This window comes from Heptranchias perlo, chromosome 5 (assembly GCF_035084215.1).
Source record: "Heptranchias perlo isolate sHepPer1 chromosome 5, sHepPer1.hap1, whole genome shotgun sequence".
NCBI classification, from domain to species: Eukaryota; Metazoa; Chordata; class Chondrichthyes; order Hexanchiformes; family Hexanchidae; genus Heptranchias; species Heptranchias perlo.
In genome coordinates this window covers 116,072,627-116,079,736 of record NC_090329.1, presented here as the reverse complement: position 1 = coordinate 116,079,736, position 7,110 = coordinate 116,072,627, and the positions used below count along the sequence as shown (strand labels likewise).

At 46.1% G+C, this 7,110-nt stretch overlaps 1 long non-coding RNA gene across 1 annotated transcript in view; it reads right to left on the bottom strand.

Moving 5' to 3' along the window:
- The window catches only part of LOC137322042 (uncharacterized), a 78,480-nt gene extending 78,153 nt beyond the window's left edge, over window positions 1–327 (bottom strand). The window contains exon 1 of the long non-coding RNA XR_010962948.1: window positions 273–327. This is a non-coding gene — a long non-coding RNA (uncharacterized lncRNA). The remainder of the gene's footprint in view (window positions 1–272) is intronic.
- Window positions 328–7,110: the final 6,783 nt, after the last annotated feature.

Genomic DNA, 7,110 nt, shown 5'->3' with positions numbered 1-7,110 from the left:
TGTGAGGAATCTGCACTATTAACAAATTCACAACCATTCGCAACTAAATAAAAACGTCAGCAGGCACATCGACCCCTCATCAACCAGACAAAACAATAGATGGAAAAAGTCACATCAAGCACCAGGAATTCAGTGATGAAATGGAAAAATAGAAAAGTTCATCCCAACTTAGCCACTTGAATATTGTTAAAGTTGATGGTAATCTGAGACAATCAATCAAAATGCTCTTTTATATAAACACGGCTCAGTGGATTAGAAGAATGTCTTTTCACCTCTGGGTCCTGAGCTTGAAGCCTGTCCAGTCTGATGGGATGGCAGCCTCCTCTCGTTGCCTGCTGCAAGGAGTCCCAATTGAAATAAACTGAGGCAGTCTCAATCCAGCTGTTAGTGGGCAGGAGTCCACAGTCAAAGCGGCCCACAGTGCAGCAGCGATTGAGAAACCTCACTCACGGAGGTCAGACAGATGATTTACATAAGAATTATAAACAACATCAACAAGAACACCAAACATTTGTTGAACATGCAGCTGGATAGGGGATGGAGTCAGGGACCAGGGTGTGGAGATGCTGGTGGGACACGGACAGTATGGCTTCAGTTGTGCTGATGTTAAGTTGGAGGATGCTCTTTCTAGTTCTAATATGCTAATGAGGAATAGGAGAGGCAAACTTGGGGCATTCCCAAAGTTATTGTGTGAGGGATGGGAGGAGGAGCCATTTTCCCTTAGCTACATCGGGACCATTAGGAGTGGAATCAAGTGAGTGCCTTACCACAGAGGTGATCTAAAGAGGAAAGACCATGTTGAAAATAGCAGAGAGGTCAAGGAAGGACAACACATGCAAGTTTGACTCAATGGCAGCGCTCTCACCTCTGAGTCAGAAGGTTGTGGGTTCAAGCCGCACTCCAGAGATTGAGCGTATAATCCAGGCTGATACTTCAGTGCAATACTGAGGGAGTGCTGCATTGCCACAGGTGCTTACATCACCCTGTAGTTTCTCCTCCTCTTCTTTGAATAGTGTCAAGGGACCTTTTCCATTCCGCAAAGGCAGACGGGGCCTCGGTTTAAGAGCAAGGGAGTTCTCTAAGTATTCTGGCCAACTTTGTCACTCACCCAACACCAAAAAGCAGATTAACTGCTCATTATCTTGTTGGTGTTTATGGACCTTGTCTTATGCTAATTGACTGCTGCGTTTGCCCATGTAACAACAGTGACTACATTTCAAAAGTAATTTATTGGCCACGAAATGCTTTGAGGTGTTCTGTGGATGTAAAATGATCTATATAAACGCATAGTCGATCTTCCTTAACACACAAAGGATGTCATTGGCAATTATGACCCAAGCAGTCTTGGTTTTTTGTACAGGTTGGAAAGCAGACTGAAGGAAATTGAACAAGGAGTGATGGGAGATGTGAGTACGGGACTGGGTGGCAATGACATCCTCCAGGACCTGGGAGAGGAAATGGAGGTTTGAGATGGGGCCATAGTTGGAGAAGACAGTTGTGGTCAAGGGTAAGCTTTTGAAAGCAGGGTGAAGAAGGCAGATTTGAAGCACAGGAGAATGGTGCACGAGGAAAAGGAGCAATTGAAATATATCAGCAAACATTGGACTCTGGAAAGTAATTGAATTGAGATGGGGTGAAGTCTATCAGAGATTGGTTGCTTGGAGGAAGTGAGCTTGATGATGGCTCGGAGGGAGGAGAAACTACAGGGTGATGTAAGCTCGGAAAAGGTTGTTAGCCTGCATGAAGATTGCCCACCCAACTTCTCAGCATAGCGCTGGTTGTCCGGTTGGGTGATCCCGGCAAGGAATGGCGATCACAGGGAGCATAAGTCGGGAAATTGCGGGCTCACAGCCCCTAATTTTACATGCATTTTAGTCAATGGATGGAAAATCAGGCCCACGATGTACAGACCAGCACTCCCTCGCACGGAGTGTCCAATTCAGGAACCAACAGTCTAAAACCCAAGCAATCTTGACTCTTTTAATCGTTTTCTCTCTCGAAGCAAATCTAATTGTCTCTTGAATTCAAACCTCTTGGCATTATATTTGGAAGTACCTATCTGCTACTGATCTTGTTTGGTACAGAGTCATTACTGAGACAGCCCCTGTGCTCCGTCATTGGTGGGAGCCCATGCATTGTAGAACAGATTACGTTCAGTCAAACGTTTGTTGGAGTTTTGCCTTCCTATTTCACGACCAGGGTGTTCTTAATTGTTTTGTCTCATTGGGTCAGTGGTTGTGGGTGGAGGGACTGAAAGCCAAGTGAGAGATAAGGTACGGAGAGAGAGAGAGAGAGAGAGAGAGATTGTAATCTTGTCATATTTATTCACATCCTGCTCGCGATTCCTCGGGAGGGAGAGGGGAGGGGGGAGGGAGAGGGGAGGGGGGAGGGAGAGGGCGAAGGGCGCGGGACGTCACATTTTAATTTACAAGAATTGAATACACATCCACAAACACAAGATCAATGCTGTTTGGGACTGGAGTCTGATCAATCATTGAAACTTAGCTATAACATCGAGCTGGAGCTAAAAGTACCTCAGGGTCACAGTGAAATAACGACCCAGTGCCTAGCAACCAACCTCTGGGACTGCAACAACCTGCTGTGATTTATTTGCATTTTTCTTTTTTGAGAAACTTTTCACTTGCTATAAAGAAATTAAAAATGGATGTTGGCCTACATCCTCAGCCCAGAGGATTCATGAGTGTCCAATGTTGGAGTCTGCTTCGATTGGGCAGTGCATTGCCTTTATTGTGAAATAATATAGTCAGCCTTCCAGGAATAAACCAGGGCCTTGTGTCGAGCCTCTTGCAGCTTTTGGAGTAGATGTAAGGCTATCGCCCCAGTGCCGTCGAGAATTTACCCGAGGGCCGCTGCTGACAAGGCAGGTGGGCCTGAAATTGATGTTTCTTGGCGGGCGAGCTGCCTGCGGAGGCACGACCGGATCCTGCTGCTCGCCCCGAATACAGAGTTGAGGCCCGAGGACCAGTTCCTGGTGATCAGGCGCATGCTGCCTCCTTGATGCCAAGCCTGGGCCCGTAAACGGGCGCAGACAAAAATTTACCCCATTGAGTCAGTCATCAGTTCCCTTCAGCACTGCCTGAGTCCACCATTGGTGCAAACCCCACTTTGATATATATGAGGTTTTTTCCCTCCAATATAAAGGATTATGTATGGGGTAAATCTTTGGCTTAATTTGTGACAAGTCAGCATCCTTAGTGTAAATAATTGTTTTTCCATGTCATAAGTTTATATTCAGGGCTGGTTTAGACCAGCTTTTCTGGGACTCTATCAGCTCTTTTTTTTAAACACTTTTGCTAGTTTTCATGGTTGCAATGTATGAGATTCACAAAAGTTTGGTGTTATCTGTACTTCTGTGCAGTAGTGAGCTTATGGAGCCTTAGTTTAACATCTCATCTGGAAGACGGCACCTCTGACAATGCTGCACTCCCTCAGTACTGCACTGGAGTGTTAAATTACGCACTGATTATGTTCTCTGGAGTGGGGCTTGAATTCACAACCTTTGAACTCAGAGACGAGATCGCGACCACTGAGCCAGAGCTGACATTTCAGGTTTATATTTTCCTGACATTTGACAGGTTGTATTATGGACTATGTTGTATGAAGGCGGATTCTTGATGGGCCGGTACGACTGTTGGAGCAGTCCTTCAGAGATCTACGTCGCTGGGAGGTCAGTGTCTGATTATGCAATCCGACAGTTCCGTAAATGGGCAAGCAGGGTGGGCGGGAGAGTAAAGAAATGGATGGCAGAAATCGATGCAAACAGAAGAGGGATGAGAGAGAGAGAAAGTGGGGAGAAAGTAAACTACACGTCGGCTGCAAAGCCCAGCAGGAGGGAGTGAGGCATGTAGCACACTGCTCGGAAATGTTTCGGGCAGTGGAGCCCTGGGCCCGGCCAGCACTGCTGTAAACACTCGACACGTGCGGTGCAAACTAAATCAGTGGATGGAGTCTGTCAGTTGGACACGAGGGGATCTGCGAGAACCTTGGGGCAGGATGAATCTGTCAACTGTGGTTGTTCACTGAAAACAGGGGCATCGTGTGGCGAAATCCAGAGTCAGTGATTTGGTGTCAACATTAAAGCCCCGCTACTTGGAAATCGTGAACTGGACATCCCCCCCTCTGCCCTCCCTCATCCCTCCACCCCTCTCCCTCACGAGGCATCTCGAGCAGGGTGTGAATAAATGTGACAAGATTACAGCAGGGCTTTGTCAATTTTGACGGGGAGTCTGTCGAAGGTTGGCAATTTAAAATAAAATACATTCCAGAAGTACTTGGCAGGAATAATGTAGCTGTGTGTAGCTTTCTCTATCAATTTCCCGTCATTAATAAAAATACTACTCTGTGTTAGACTGCATCAAGTTTGCCTTTGAAAGCCATTAAGAAAATGTATAAGAAACAATTTGCATGTTTTGAGGGGAGTTTCCCGCTTAGAATCGTAGAATATTACAGCACAGAAGGAGGCCATTTGGCCCATTGTGTCTGTGCCGGTTCTTTGAAAGAGCTATCCAATTAGTCCCACTCCCACGCTCTTTCCCTGTAGCCCTGCAAATTTTTCCTTTTCAAGTATAAATCCAATTCCCTTTAGAAATTATTGGGGAAGCTATAAACTGTATGATAAGATAATAAAGCAAGGGAATTAGAGGCACTAATTAGAATGGTCGATTATCAAGGGTGATTTTTTTCTTCAAAGTTCCGGGGGAACATAAAAAGTCTCAGCGCAGCCAACAAGAAAAAGAGTCAAAGACCCTGTGACGTCTGGTCTATGCACCCCCCTCCAAGTATGCAATGCTGGGAATTCCTCGACATGCCCTGGCAATGCGCTACTGGAGCTGCACTTCCACAGTATGCCTCCACCTAACTCCCCATGCCTTTCCTGGGGCCAGGAGGCAGGCTGTGCCAGGCCGTCCCCACAGCCTGTAACGGGACCGTGCGGGGCCCCTGAGCAACTCACATCCACTGCATGCACCTCTGCTGTACGGCGCCTCACAGGTTCTGGCCACAACACCTCAGGAAGGATGCACTGGCCTTGGAGGGGCTGCAGCACTGATTCACCAGAATGATACCAGGGCTAAAAGGGTTAAGTTATGAGGACCGGTTGCATAGACTAGGCTTGCATTCCCTTGAGTTTAGAAGATTAAGGGGTGATCTAATTGAGGTGTTTAAGATAGTTAAAGAATTTGACAGGGCAGATAGAGAGAAACTATTTCCTCTGGTGGGGGAGTCCAGAATAAGAGGGCATATCCTTAAAATTAAAGCTAGGCAGTTCAGGAAGCTCTTCGTCACACAAAGGGTAGTGGAAATCTGGAACTCTCTCCCCCAAAAAGCTGCTAAGGTTAGATCAATTGAAAATTTCAAAACCTCGATAGATCAATTTTTGTTAGTTGAGGGTATCAAGGGATATGGAACTAAGGCGGGTAAATGGAGTTAAGATACAGATCAGCCACTTGAACGGCAGAACAGGCTCGAGAGGGTGAATGGCCTAATCATGTTCCGATGCAAAATTGGGGCAAATAAGTTTTAAGTCTCTGCCCTACTTTTCCATTTTTCTTTTTCTAACCTCCCTCCCAAGTTTCCTCTCCTTAAACCTCCTCTCCTGAAAGTGGTCATTCAGGGCTGAATTCCATGGTTCCTTGGATGTAGTGACTGCCCACCAATACCGTGCCAACTGGCCCATTCGTTTGAACAAATATGATCCGTGAAGAGCTGCCAGAAATGAGGATTTTTCAAAGCGTCAGCAGATTTGGTCAGAATTTTCCAACCATTCTTTCAAGAAGCTTCACGTGTAATATTTTTGCTTTAATGTTCTGATTTTCAGGAATTTAGTAAACAGGAGAGTACTTGGTGGAATTCAAACTTCCTGCCTGCATGCAGAGGTCAAGTGAGGAAACTAAGAGATCCACAAAAATTGGAGAAGGTGAGAGATTCGTGTGGAGAAGGGCGCAAGCTAGAGAAATGGTGAGAAGTGTAAGGAGCAAGCGGATGCAAAAGAAAAATGATGGAAATGCAGGGGACAAGAACAAGAGAGATCGGGAGATGGTTAGGAATGTGAAGGGCAGCAAAGAGACCAAGAAAGAGGCTGAAACTGAAATCTCACGCACTCCTTCGGATGAAATGTTAAACTGAGGCCCGAGTCTGACTGTTCTAGTATTTCAGGTGGACGTTAACATTATTTGAAGAAAAGCTGGGAGCTTTCCTGGTCTTGGCCAACATTTGTCATTCAACCAACCCCACCACAAAGCAGATGAACTGATTACAATGGTTTGCGGAATCTTGTTGGTGCAAAACGGTTACGTAACGACACCCAATGACAGCAATGATGAAAATGAGGAAGAAGAAAATTGATTATTCCAGTGTTCTCCTGGCCGACCTCCCATCTTCCACCCTCCATAAACTTGAGCTCATTCAAAACTCTGCTGCCCTTATCCTAACTCGTACGAAGTCCCGTTCACCCATCACCCCTGCGCTCGCTGACCTACATGGCTCCCGGTGAGGGAGCGCCTCGATTTTAAAATTCTGATCCGTGTTTTCAAATCCCTCCATGGCCTCGCCCCTCCCTATCTCTGTAACCTCCTCCAGCCCTACAACCCTCCGAGATCTCAGCGCTCCTCCAATTCTTGCCTCTTGAGCATCCCCGATTTTCACCACTCCACCATTGGCAGCCGGGTCTTCAGCTGCCTAGACCCTAAACTCAGGAATTCCCTCCCTAAATCTCTCTGCCTCTCTACCTCTCTCTCTTCTCCTTTAAGATGCTCCATAAAAGTCACTTCTTTGACCAAGCTTTTAGTCACCTGTCCTAATATATCCTTACATAGCTCGGTGTCAAATTTTGCTTGATAACGCTCCTGTGAAGCACCTTGGGATGTTTGACTATGTTAAGGGTACTATATAAGTTGTTGTTGTTGATGAAGAAGATGCCACATGAGAGAGCTGTGAGAATTCAGGGATGCCCAGCTTGCAGGTCTTTTGAATATTGTATTAATTATAGCCAGATTTAATGATTGCATCTTCATAAGTAGACATTGTCTGCCAACAGCTCCTGGGGTTAGTTTAAACGGATTGTGGTTGAGGCCTGGACAATCGACTCGTTTA